This window comes from Lactuca sativa, chromosome 2, assembly GCF_002870075.4.
Source record: "Lactuca sativa cultivar Salinas chromosome 2, Lsat_Salinas_v11, whole genome shotgun sequence".
In the NCBI taxonomy this organism is placed as follows: domain Eukaryota; kingdom Viridiplantae; phylum Streptophyta; class Magnoliopsida; order Asterales; family Asteraceae; genus Lactuca; species Lactuca sativa.
Window position 1 is genome coordinate 93,291,916 of NC_056624.2, and position 15,172 is coordinate 93,307,087.

Consider the following 15,172-nt stretch of genomic DNA (forward strand, 5'->3'; position numbering starts at 1 on the left):
AGTACAAACCTTCACATCATTTCGTGCATCCAAGCTCGAAAGTGTTTGCGGAAGGATTATCATGCATTTCTTGCACACATCGTCGATACGAGTCAGGAAGTAAAGGACATTAAGAGCATTCCAGAAGTACGCAACTTTCCCGATATCTTTCCAGAAGAACGACCGGGATTACCACCGCAACATCAAGTCGAGTTTAGAATCGACTTAGTTCCAGGGGCTACCCCAGTAGCAAAATCGCCTTATCGTCTGGCACCAACAGAGATGCAAGAACTTTCCAGTCAACTTAACGAACTCCACCAAAAGGGATTTATTAGACCAAGCTTCTCACCTTGGGGAGCACCGGTCTTGTTTGTAAAGAAGAAAGACGGATTGTTCCGTATGTGCATTGACTACAGGGAACTGAACAAACTTACAGTCAAAATTCGTTACCCTCTGCCCCGCATTGACGACCTATTTGATCAACTTCAAGGAGCAAACTACTTCTCGAAGATAGATCTACGATCCGGATATCACCAATTATACGTACTAGAAGAGGATATTCCCAAGACAGCCTTCCGAACCCGTTATGGACACTACGAATTTGTAGTGATGCCGTTCGGATTAACCAACGCACCAGCAGTATTCATGGACCTAATGAGTAGGGTGTGCCATCCTTACTTGGATCAGTTCGTCATCGTCTTCATCGATGATATACTTATCTACTCCCGAAGTAAGGAAGAGCATAGTAAGCACCTACGAAAAGTCTTAGAAACCTTACGTTCGGAGAAGCTCTATGCGAAGTTCTCTAAATGCGAATTTTGGATTCGAAGAGTCGAATTTTTGGGCCACGTTGTTAGCGAGAAGAGGATACACGTGGACCCTCCAAAATTAAGGCCATTGAGAACTGGTCGACACCAAAGACGCCTACAGAGATTCGTCAGTTTCTAGGTCTCGCTGGCTACTATCGCAGATTCATAAAGAACTTCTCTAGCATTGTGAAACCTCTTACTACACTAACCCAGAAAGGCGTGGCCTTTGACTGGGAAGCAAAACAAGAGAAGGCGTTCCAAACACTGAAACAGGCCTTGTGCACCGCACCGATACTATCCCTCCCCGAAGGGATAGAAGATTTTGTAGTGTATTGCGACGCATCCAATCAAGGACTTGGTTGTGTTCTTATGCAAAGAGGGAAGGTTATTGCCTATGCCTCCCGTCAGCTTAAGATACACGAAGTAAACTATACAACCCACGATCTTGAGTTAGGAGCAGTGGTTTTTGCTCTGAAGATCTGGAGACACTACCTGTACGGAACAAAGAGTACTATTTTCACCGACCACAAGAGCCTTCAACACATTTTTTATCAGAAGGAGCTCAACATGCGACAACGACGATGGGTCGAGCTACTCAATGACTACGAATGTGAAATTCGTTATCATCCTGGCAAGGACAATGTAGTAGCTGACGCCCTCAGTCGAAAAGAATACACTGGTCGGAGAGTCAAAACTCTGACTATGACTATCCATTCCCACTTATCCACACAAATTAAGGAGGCTCAACTAGAAGCTTTGCAACCTGAAAATGTGGTGGGTGAATCCCTGAGAGGAATGGAAAAGAATCTAGAAATCAAGGGTGGTGGAGCATATTATCTCATGGACCGTATCTGGACACCGAAACATGGAGGCTTCAAAGACGTAGTCATGGCCGAAGCACACAACACGAGATAGTCCGTTCACCCAGGTTTGGATAAAATGTATCTGGTTCTTAAGAAACTGTACTGGTTGCCTAACATGAAAGCAAAAATTGCTACCTTCATAAGTAAATGCCTTACTTGCGCTAAGGTTAAGGTCGAGTATCAGAAACCTTTAGGATTACTACAACAACCGGAGATACCGGAATGGAAATGGGAACGGATTACTATGGACTTCATAACCAAGTTGCCCAAGACGACAGGTGGACTCGATACCATATGGGTCATCGTCGACAGATTGACCAAATCCGCGCATTTTCTACCAATCAAGGAGACTGACAAGATGGAAAGGCTTACAAGAACTTACATAAGGGAAATAGTGCGACTGCATGGTGTTCCAGTATCCATTATCTCCGATAGAGATAGTAGATTCACTTCAAGGTTCTAGCAGTCACTGCAAAGTTCCCTGGGGACTAGGATAGACATGAGTACAACCTACCATCCACAAACAGACGGGCAAAGTGAGAGAACGATACAAACTTTGGAAGATATGCTGAGAACCTGTGTGATTGACTTTGGAAAGGCATGGGACATCCATTTACCCCTTGTCGAATTTTCATACAACAATAGTTATCATACGATCATAAAGGCTGCTCCATTTGAAGCCCTCTATGGCCGTAAGTGCAGGTCCCCTCTGTGTTGGGCTGAAGTTGGCAACACACATTTAGCTAAAGGATGAGGTCCTGAAAGCACTCTCACCGGTCCAGAAATAATACGAGAAACGACTGAGAAGATCGTTCAGATTCGTGAACGATTGAAAGCCTCTAGAGACCGACAGAAAAGCTACGCTGACCAAAGGAGGAAACCTTTGGAATTCCAGGTAGGAGAACGTGTTCTATTGAAGGTCTCACCATGGAAAGGCTTAATATGCTTTGAAAAGCGTGGAAAGCTAAATCCAAGATACGTAGGGCCTTTCGAGATTCTCGCCAGGATCGGCCCAGTAGCTTACAAGCTTAATCTACCACGTGAACTTAGTAACATACATCCAACCTTCCACGTCTCGAACTTGAAAAAGTGTATGTCCGATGAGACTCTTGTTATTCCACTCGACGAGATCGAGATCAACGAGAGCCTCAACTTTGTAGAAGAACCGGTAGAAATCATTGACCGAGAGGTCAAACAAACGAAACAAAGTCGCATAGCCATCGTGAAGGTTCGCTGGAACGCCAAGCGAGGACCTGAATTTACATGGGAACGCGAAGATCAGATGAAACAAAAGTACCCTCATCTTTTTCTCTGATTCACAAGTATCTTTCTTACTTTAAATTTCGGGACGAAATTCCCTCTAACGGAGGGATGATGTGACAACCCGATATTTCAACTCTATGTAATGACCTAAAAAGTCAAGTATTGTAACCGCTTTAGATATAATGAAATTAACTTCGAAAATAAAATGTCCAAAAATCTCAAATTTATTACCTACTATGTTAGATGACATTAAACCGTGATCGTACGTAAAAAGAATGCCCAAATCTGACTTCGTATAATGAAGTTATGATTTTCCAAGTTCGGCTTAGCGACAGACAGAACAAAAAAAAACAAAAAAAAAAAAAAAAAAAAAAAAACTCGAAACGGAGATCGAGCGACTTTCGGCCGGAATGACCTAAATGAGAATCGAAGGTCTCGACAATGGTTTTGCAGTGGTAAAAAGTCTGGCAAAAACAGACGTCAGTTAACGAAGTTATGAATTTCTAACGAAATTTTCTTACCACGACCTTTTTAAAATAAATAATAAAACTAATTTCAAAATTTGCCGACGGAATCTAAACGAAAGTTGTAGAGCGTAGTCTCACCTACGCGTGGATATAAACAACTTCGAAAACGGAGTTCGTATGAAGAAGATTTGGATTTTTGAAGTTTATTAAATAAATAAAATATAAATTTTATTATTTAATTTCGGCATTATCCGAAGGAGGAGTCACCAGGTCGATCCGAGTTACGCCCAGCGTACTCGAGGACTAGGCCTCGGATCGTCCACGTCACCCCTATGCGAGGTTATACCCGTCCCATCCGAAGCTCCGAGGCAGTCGAGGAGGCGGTCACGCATGACGCACGCGTACGCCTAGCGTACCGAGGCGGTTCCCACCCCCTATAAAAGGGATGCGAGGGTTCCGAAGAAAGGGCTCAATTTCTCTCAACTTTTTTGCGTTCTTGCCTCGTTTTCCGTGCCCGTGCTAACCCGAAGCCCCTGTTTCCTTGATCAAGTCCCGAAGGTCGTTTGTGCTCCCGAGATTCCTGAGAATCCCAAGAAAATCCGCTTTCTCGAGTCGAAATTCTGCTCGGTTTTCATCTCGCCTTTTTCGATCTTCCAAGTGAGTTCATACCCTTATAATCCACACTTTTAAATGTTTTATAAATGCTTTTATATGCTTTTAAGGGGGGGGGGGAATACAAGTAAAACACACGATTATTATCGTGTGTTATATAAAGTTTCATTATACACTTTTATCAACGGAATCATATGTGATTTATAACTATTATAGGGAAACTTTCATATGCAAAATATATCACGATAACATCATATCTTTTGAAATGAAAAAATGTAGTTATATATTTATAAATCAAACACTCTGTTTATACTGTATGTATATGTGTCCATCTTAGACACTATAAAAATTATACTTTTCATAACAAGTGAGCATTTTACTAGGGATTACTATACAAACGAGACACATTTAAAGAAAACTATAATAGGTATAGTTTTACAAGAACATTACGAACTTTTACATACTAGAAACACTATTTTCAAGAAGTCACTTTCACATACAAGAACAAAAGAACATTTTTTCACATAAATCTGTTTTTATACTAAGTTTTGTGAGACATTAACTTCACGTACGTTCGAGTACACATTTCAAGTCCTGTATTATATACCAGAATCCCTTGGAGGGGGAGCATGGTGTTTGTGTATAGATCTATACGGGCTTGACAACCCCGCGCCCTGACTGTTAGCTACAGTACACCATTTGGGGTGACAAACGTCAGAACATTCTAACGCCTGAAGAACGTTGCGTATAGGCATTCTGTCACACCCCAAAACCGGAACGGCGGAAACGTTCTCGGGTGGATGACGTCATGTCAAGTATCACAACACATGCATTATAGTAATCAAAGTACAACAAAATATTGCATTAATAGTAATAGTTTTACATTACAACAATTCAAAGTATACAAACAAATATAATAAGTACAGCAAGGTACTAAGCCGTCTTCATCAACAGCTACGGGGGTGTACCTGTCTAATGCTAACCTGAGAATACAAGTTATTTGAAAAGCGAGTATCAGCATTTTTACAAATGCTGGTGAGTTCATAAGTATTTAGTGACATTTATCCAAATAACTTTATAAAGTAGTAGTTTAAGTGTTTACTGTGTATTAGAGTTCTTTCCAGAAAATCCTATATTTTCTTTAATAAAGCAGCCTTCTACCAAGACTGCTCAGTGTTATGTGGTAAAAAGTCATTTTCCCTAAATTGCTATCATTATCAAAATACTAAATTTGATTATTGAGGAAAGCAAACGACATCAGGGAATAACATATGCCTCAGCAGTGGGGACTGCTGACTAAGGCAAGGAATCATAGACTCCAGGAGAGTATCGAACAAACGACACGCTTGGTTCAGTCTAACAAATAGAGACTCAGACTCCAGAAGGTACCAAATGAAAGGTACTGCTGGTATGGTCCAAAACAGTGAATAAAGACCCCAGACAGTATTAAATGAAAAATACGTCTTGTAAGGTCAAAACAGTGAATACAGTGAAAACAGTGGATACAGACCCCAGACAACATCAAATGAATGATGCGTCTAGTAAGGTCTAAAACAGAGAAAGTAGACCCCAGACAGTATCAAATGAAAGATACGTCTTGTAAGGTCAAAACAGTGTGACTCTGAAAATGAATTGTCAGCATACAGTGTAAATTGCTGACGAAATACCGTTACCTTAAAGCCAATGAATTATAAGGTAACCCGGGATACTCATAACCATACTGACTAGAGTACCAGACACCCTACGAGCATCTAAAATATGACATTTGTCACCCGTTGGCTTGGTAGGCCGGGACTGTAGCTAGCAGTCTGGGTGCGGGGTTGTCAATCCTGTATAAATCTATACACACAATGTCCCCTCTCCCTACAGGAGATTCTGGTTACCAACTAGACAACGGAGAAGGCCGTGTCCTGAAGATGCATCCCAAATAGTGGGTAGAGACTTACAAATAGTGGGTTTCTAATGTAAGTGTAGACTAGAGGTAGAGACTTTTAACTGAACTGATTGAAGTAAACCCATATGTCTATGCTTGTGTACAAAATATATAACTAATGAATCAAACGACCTTCGGATGGACATCCGATCCCACCAGACCACATCTCAACGAAGAAAAGGAAATAGGGCGGACAAGCCTTCCTAAGTCCTTCAATCATTATTTATATGCATCTATACAAGCACAGACATACATCTAACTACGCTTGAGTGTGTATTAAGTGGAATCATATCGTGAAGTATAAGTGTACAGTGTGGAATAACCGAATTGTGAAGTATAAGCGTACAGTGAAATATCCGAGTCGTGAAGTATAAGCGTACAGTAGAATATCCGAGTCGTGAAGTATAAGCGTACAGAGTGAGATAATCGAATCGTGAAGTATAAGTGTACCAAGTATAAGTGTATCACGAAGTGGAAACGACAACTGGTGAAGTAAAAGCGTCTAACAAGTATAAGTGAAATAGAGACAATAATAGGTATAAACGCATCACGAAGTGAAGGCGTTATCGAGTAGGAGTTTAAAATACATGAAAGCGAAGCAGCAGTAACTAACAAGTAAAAGCATACGTCGTGAAAGTGAACTTTGATGAAAAACATTTATACTCGGGGAAAATCACAATTTGTATTCTTTTGTAAAATATGTTTGAAAACCTTTGGAAATCTTTCATAAACCAGTTTAAAATGAATTTAGATACAACAGTGTAAGTAAGACTTTTGAAACAAATGAAAACCTTTTTGAAAACCATTATAGTGTCCTACTCGGTTAAACAGTGTACAGTGGTAAAATCTTGTGCATGCGGGTTATCAATCACATGTGATTGATATGATAACTGACATGTTTAACTTGTATTCCCCCCCCCCCCCCATATAAAACATGTAAAAACATTTAAAAAGTTCATTCAAGGGTATGAACTCACCTGGCGTAAGTAGGTCCGACGAAGGTGCCGTTTGGGCGTTCGGTGTCACGCAAGGACTCGAACACACACAATGACCTATTTAACATATGATAACATATGTTCACATACAATTAGTATATTTAATACTAATTAAACAATTATACGCGCTCAAAGGAGCGGAAAAAACTTTGGATAAGTGTTTGGGTGTCCCGGGTAGCGTCTAAAGGTGTGTATGGCTAAGGAATGGAGTTTACTCTCCGAGAGTAAACTCCCAATACCATGTTTACGGCCCAGGGACATCTCACCATGAGTTTACGGCCATAAACTCATGGTGAGGGGTTCTAGTGTGTTTCAAAGCTTAATCTTGTTACTGGGATTTTTCTAAGTACAATTCCAAAAAGGCATGAGTGGGTTTAAGGCTTCTAAGGGCATTTTAGGGGAGTGTACGGCCTAGGGACAACTCCTAAGGGAGTTTACGGCCGTAAACTCTCATTCCTTGAGTTTTGGGAAGTTTCAAGCCCCTAATGCCTTGCTAGTAATTTATAATGAAGTGTGATGCCATTTTGGGGGATTAAAATTATCATTTGGGTGTGTTTAGGGGTGTTTACGGCCTTGACTCATGTATGGGTCGTAAACTCCCTTTACTCCTTCATTTTATTGAGTTTAATTGATCCAACCCAAAAGGACAAGCCCCTAATTTATGTCTTAAGCCTTGGTATGAATTTAGGGCACCTTTCTACATGTTTTTATGAGTTTACGGCCCTGGAGCTATTTCTTGGGAAGCTTTGGCCGTAAACTCCTAAATGGAGGGTGTTTGACATGTTTAAGGTCCCCAAACTATTTTTAGATGATTCTAGGATTTATTCCAAGGCTATTGGTGGAGTTCTATGGCTTTTAAACATGTAAAAATGAGTTTACTCCCCATGTTTGATGGGTTTACGGCCCAAGCACATTCCTTGGCCGTAAACTCTTATTTGCTCCTCAAAATTTATGATTAGGGTGTTCTAAGTCCAGATTTGCAAGCCATAAGGTTGTATCTAAGTCCCAATGTTGGTTTGGAGGGGTTAAATTGCTTAAAAACCCACTTATTAAGTGTTTACGGCCCAAGCATGCTCCTTGGCCGTAAACACATGTTCCAAGTCCAATTCTATGCTATAAACATGGATCATAATGTTTAGAGCAAGCTAGGGTAAGCGGACTTACAATTTGGAAGCGTTTGGTTGCAGATTCGGGGCGAAAACGAGTCTAGAGAGAGAGTATAGAGAGAGAGGGTGGAACAGGTTGAAATGGGGTTTACTCCCCTTTATATATGGGTGGGAGTTGAAGCTTAGTGAAATTCTACCCAATACTGTCGTTATACGGGGCTTTTGGTCGCACCCGATTTAGTGGTCGTAATAATAAAAACTAACTTTTCCAATTAAATGGAAATGTGTATTACGAGTTTTTATTTCTCTTATCACGACTTAAGGACATAAAGATGTAAACAAATGGAATGTTTATTAAATTGACGACCTCTAATTAACGGAACTTTTATAAACTGGAATATTTCGTTAACGGTAACGGGGAAATGTAACGGAACAACTTGGGTTGTCACACATTCCTAGTCAATAGCATGGTTATAAAAACTCACATGGGGTATTTAAAATACATTGATATACAGGGTTTTTCCGACGTATTGGAAATTTTATACGTACATACATTTTCTAGAAACAAACATTAGTCTTGATAGAAGGCTACATTTATGCTAGAAAATATGGGATTTTCTAGGAACAAACAAATAAAAACAAAACATTTCATTTCATACAAACGTTGTCATTTAATACTTATGAAACTCACCAGCTTAAATGCTGATCTACTCTTTCAAAACTACTTGTATGTCCCAGGGATTCAGTAATTATAGGTAACAAACAACTTTTGAAGAAGGGACGCTGCGGCGCCAGTTTAAATTCATATTTTGGCATCATATTGTAATTGGTTTTGAACATGTAGCTTTTAACAATGTAAACTTTCAATTATATATATGATGGTTGTATTGCTTTCTTTACTATCTATTCATTTGTTACGCTACCACATGAAGTCATCCGCCCCTGAATGTTTCCGCCGTTCTGGTTTGGGGGTTGACATTGTGGCACGACATGGGGCTCCGATATCAGTGGTTTCAGATTGGCATGTACGCTTTACTTGTAGATTCTAGAAGAGATTCCACGAGGAGTTGGGTACTCAACTGCACTTTAGCACGACTTTTCATATGTAGACTAATGGACAAAGTAAGCGGACTATTCAAACCTTGGAGGATATGCTTCAGGCATGTGTGATGGATTTAGGCGGTAGCTGGGATACGTATCTCCCATTGACTGACTTTTCTTACAATAACAACTACCACACCAGCATTGATTGACCTCCTTTTTCAGATGCTCTATAGGAAGAAATGTCGGACTCTAATTTGTTGAGGCAAGGTTAGTCAGCGAGTCACGGGTAGCTCGGAGGTGGTGCTCCAGACTGCTGAGTTGATTTAACAGGTGCGTAGGAGATTGCAAACCTCGTAGAGCTGGCAGAAGAGTTATGTGGATAGTCACCGATCGGATTTAGAGTTTCAAGTCGAAGATAGGGTACTCCTGAAGGTGTCGCCTTGGAAAGGTGTCATCCGATATAGGAAGAAGGGAAATCAGGGTCCATATATATTGGTCCTTTTAGGGTTATTGCCCTTGTGGGCAGGGTTGTATACCGATTGGAGCTACTCAGGAGCTCAGTCAGATTGACATCACTTTTCATGTCTATCAACTGTGAAAGTTTTTGGTTAATGATTATGTAGTGGTTCCATTGGAGAATATTGATGTGTAAAAATATACCTATTAGTCTTAAATTTGTAACCTAGTCAGATTATAGAATAGCTCAGGTAAGTCGGGTGTCGAACGCATGGAACACAATTCAATTAAATAAAATAACTACTTCTATTTAACCTAAGAAACAAACTATGATTGGGGGTTTTTACTGATTTTGAAAGATCAGAAGAACTTACTATCAACTAACAATTAAGCAAACAAAGAAAAAAAAAATTAACTTCAAGAATTAAAAGATACTTCTGCTTAGATCCGATTTCACCTTCTACGATGATTGATTTCTAATGGATGGATTCTATTGATTACAAATTTTTTAACTAGCTATTATGATCAAATATCTAGGCCTACCAATTTATGAATTACCAAACAATGATCATGCACAACTTAAACACCAAATTGATATTAAGCACAAACTGGACTATGAATGATAGTAGTTACGTTCATAAATTAAGATTAATTATGCTCTTTAACACAATTAAAGTTACCATCTTTAATTACTCTATTTAAGACGTGATTAATCCTAGCATTAATTATTTAATGATCATAAACAATTAGGAGACAAATTCATGCAATTAATATGATCAACTATCACACAAAATCTTATTAATAAGCAATATAAACTAGAACTAAAACATGCTAGGGTTTAAACTATCAAACACAAGTAAAATCAAATATAAGTATCCAATAATCGAAATGAACACATATAGATTAGGTTCATCCTCACCAAAGGTTCGAGGTTCGAGGTTTGGCGTTGGTGAAGTCCTTGTAGGTGCATGTTCGTGCGGTCAGTGGTTTGTTCCTTGATTTGTGCTTCCAGTTCCCTATCCTTTGCCTTCTCCGTTGTTTCCATTGCGAATCTGCGCAAGTTCTGCAGTGACCACAGCGGAAACTGCTGCCTGAATGCAACTGAGTTTATCTCCGGCGGAGTTGGTGTTGCGTTGTTTCCACAGTTGAGCCTTTAAGGCATCTTTCTGTCATGGAACGGAAATATGTTGAGTGCCTACTGTTTTGTGAGTTTGGAATCCCCTAGACTAGGCGTATCGAGTGTGTACTTAACTAATTTCGCGTATTTACATAAAATAAGAAATAAAACACATAGCAGATGACAACATCATGATAAAACATAAAGCATCTTCATCAATACTAGTTGTTTTGATACATGAAGATTTGCCAGAAGGCGTACGGTACATGGAGTAATCTAAAATCCGGCAGCATGACGACCCTATGAGTAGTGTGATCACTTATACATAGAGTCGATAGTACATAGAATAGATCACATAAACATAATACTAACTAAAGATACGAATGGTCCTAGTCATGGTGGGGTGTGCCAGGGGGTGGTGCTGAGGAAGTGGATGCCCCCTAAAGGCAAGCCACCTGTCGCTCTGCGTCTCGAAGTCGAGTCTCCCACCTCACATGCCTCATGTGGAACTCCAAGATAACCTCTCACGTTTCATGTTCTGTCCTTGTAACTCTTGCTTGCATCTGGTGCATCTGGTCGGCGGTGCTCTGAGCCAGATTGCTAGTATCCCTCAATCATCTCACCATGACTGGAAACCGGTCCTCCATCCTTCAAGTCATAGAACTCACGTTCATGTCAAACGGGGGTCGTTGTCCCTACTGTTTGCTCCACCTCCAAATGTCGAGACCCCAGGGAGGTGTAGGGACACTAGGGCACATTCGATGAGCTGGCACATCACTGAGTATGGTGGGTTGATGACTACGGACTCTGCGTCTGAATCATCATCGCTGTCATCACCATACTCTTCTTCCCCATTGTCTGCCACAGGTTCCGCATGTGCCTCTACAATTTCTTCTTCCTCAGGGTCCTCTTCAAGTTCCTCTAGCCATCCGTTATTTCCCTGATTAGGAAAATAAGGATCTCTGGGTGGTGGAAACCAGCCATACTGACAGCACGAGAGTGCATAAACGAATCATATTCTAATTACCCTTATAGTATGTTTTTAATTATTTAGGTTTGGGTTCCCTAGAGTTGTTGGAGAATGAGGTAGGCTTTTGGATTCATTTCCCGCTATGATTACTCCCAAACACATGTTGGTCATATTCTGAATAAATATAGTTGATCAGGCTATATTTATTCCTAATAGGACTACATAACTGCCCAGGTTTAATCATAGTGGTCAATTTCCTCCAGAAGCTTCTATTAAATATTGTTAGGTTATTATCCTAGTATGCACACATAAGTGTGAAATGTTTGTTTTGTTCAGAGTTATTTAGTCCCATCGTGTTTATAGTTGCATATCATGTATGGTTAGATATGCTAGTTCGCTAATTATTTAATGATCATAAACAACTAGGATACAAATTCATGCAATTAATATGATCAACTATCACACAGAATCTGATAAATAATCAATATAAACTAGAAGTAAAACATGCTAGGGTTTAAACTATCAAACACAAGTAAAATCAAATATAAGTATCCAATAATCGAAATCAACACATATAGATTAGGTTCATCTTCACCAAACAGAAGTGAAAGGTATTTAGCCTCTCATGGTAGCAGAAAAACACACAAAATCCATGTAAAATAAGGTATACATAAGTAATGATTAGCCAACCAAATAGAAGTAAAACGTATTCTCAATATTCTCCTGAGTTTCAAAGGGTTTTTAGTCATAATTCTCTTAAAAAAACCAGTTACCTTCCTCATCATTCGACCTAATGTTTGGGCATTTAGAATTTCTTTATAGCCTTTCACCACGTCGTGCTCCTCTTGTAAATCTTGTATTCACCAAGTCAGCTGATTGGGCAGGAATCTTCCCTTCATCACGTCGTGTTAGAGGATCACCACGACGTGGTCTTCAGTCTTCAAGTCTTCTTTTGTCCTTTTTCGTTTAGCTCCCGTTTTCATGCTTCCAACTCCTCGTATTCTTCCTTTTCATCCAGAGCATGTCTTCGCTGCTACAAAACATATTTCAAACATAATAAGTATCATTTGTTCCAAAATAAATATAATTGGTAGGTAAAAGTATTAGAAATATGAAGAAAATACATAGTTAAATATGAACATATAAAAATACCCCACGTGGCTTTTGCTTGCCCTCAAACAAAACTGATTTTATTATTATCATATCAAGACTTTAGCTACCAACATCACACAAGACAATCCATTTGGAGCTTCTCCATTACTCTAAGACCGCAATACATATATTTGTGTCTAAATTTTCCTAAAAATTTTCCCAATCCTAAATACTCACAATCTTCATAAACACTTCCCCACTTCTTTTGAACAACACTCATTTTATGCATCCCTCTGAATATATCCTCAGTAACCTTTCTTAAGATTAAGGTAATTTTTGGTTAAGCTGTCACACCCCCGAACCAGACGGCGCAAACATACAGGGGCTCGTGTGACTAATAATTGAATTATCATCATAATGAATATACATGAAACATAACACATTCATCACCAACATTACATATAACAACCAACATTGTTCACATCAAGTACATTGTTATAAATTACATAAATTCAGACTATTAATTGTACGATGAGTGATGTTACACAAAATAAATCCATACCCTCAAAAATCTTCCTGCTTAACGATTACCTGAGAATACAAGTTATTTTGAAAACGGTCAACATATATAATGTTGGTGAGTTCATAAGTATGTTTGAATAAAAGTCTTTGTATCTTTCGTAAAAACCTAGAGAATCCGATATTTTCTGTAAATTGTCCAAAAATGATGTGAAAATCAAGTATAGATGCATGTGCGGATTTCATAGCTGTAACATATACGAATGTAGTTTAGATTTCTTTGTATTGTAAGTAAGTGATAATTATATATTAATATTTCCGCAGAAAATCTGATATTTTCTAATTTATAACAATTTCGAGGTTCTTGCATCGTTAAATAAGTTGTTTTGTATTGACACAATCGAAGGGTTAATCTCCGAAATGTTCAATTGGTATTGGATCTCTATATGAGTCGTTATAACCATGCATGATACGGACCAGGTTGCCTGTCTTGGCATTTTCCAAACACCGGTATTTGCTCAAGGTTTTGTTGCCCTAGACTGGCCTAGTCTAGCTGTAGCGAACAACTAAGGCATAGGGGGTCACCCCGTATAGATCTATACAAAAACTCCCGCTCTCCCTTCAGGAAACTCCGGTTATAACTACAGGCTACGATTGTGCACTCAGAGGTGCCAACCGACATGTCTCACTAGATTCTCAACTTTTCATACCATGTTTAATGTTTACGTGAATGTTGTATGTTTTCAAATCCAAAGGTATGTATATAAGTATACGAAGTTAAATAATTATCTAAAGGTATAACTACACTCTACTAACATGTCAATTTCAGTCCAAGCCCAATTAGCATGTAAATGGACCAAAAAGGTCTAATAGCATGTAAGAGGGTAATTTAGGCCTAATAGGCATGTAAGTGGACCACCAAGGCCCAACAAACATGCAACCCATAGCTCAGGCCCAAATTAACATATAAATGGGTCGTAAGGCCCAATAAACATGTCATGGGAAATTTTGGGCTCAATATACACTTGAATGGGCCCTTAAAACCAATATCGAACAGACAGTTAATTGTGTGGATCTGTCCTAAACCCACAACCAAATAAGGAACAGGGAATGAGGCGGAAACCACATATTCCACAGTCTATCGTATATTCTTCATACGTAACCCAGATGCATAAACTAAGGGATTATAGAATTAATAATGAATATTCGTTAGTTGAATAATAAACCAATTATTTGTAAAGTACTGATGTTTATCCAAGAAAATCCTATATTTTCCCTAAGTGTAAGTTATTGAATTAATTGTTCCAAAACTGAAGAGTACAAGTATCTACCATACTTAGGTTGTTTATGCATTGTTCTGTTTGAAAACCCTAGCTACCGCCAGTAATGTATAATAGTTTTATTTCTTAAAATAAGACTAGTCGAAAATGTATTGTTCTATAAACTGAAAGTGTTGTTAATACCCTCCTGTGATCACTTAGTACATACAAATTATAGAAATCTAAATCGAACAGACAGTCGATTGGGTGATTCTGCCCTAAGCCCACAACCAAACAATGAACAGGAAATGAGGCGGAAGTCACACATCCCACTGCATGTCGGATGTTAATTTCATATAACCCTGATGTATATACTAAGTAATCTCCTAGTTATTAACCCTGATGACTGATTGTTAAGTATATTATTACGTGAACGAGTCATTGTTTTCCCCAGTGAGTTCTTATAACCATGCTACTGGACGATAACCAATACGACATAGTTCGGACGTCGAAAACTGAAATGATGTTTGTCACCCTCGGTTGATTGTAGCTAATAGTCAGGGTACGGGATTGTTAGTCCCGTATAGATCTATACACAAACTCACGCTGTCCCTCCAGGAGACTCTGGTTCCTAAGGAGTGGACTTCCCAAAATTCGTGTCTCACAATGTAGTTCCCTCAAGGAATTC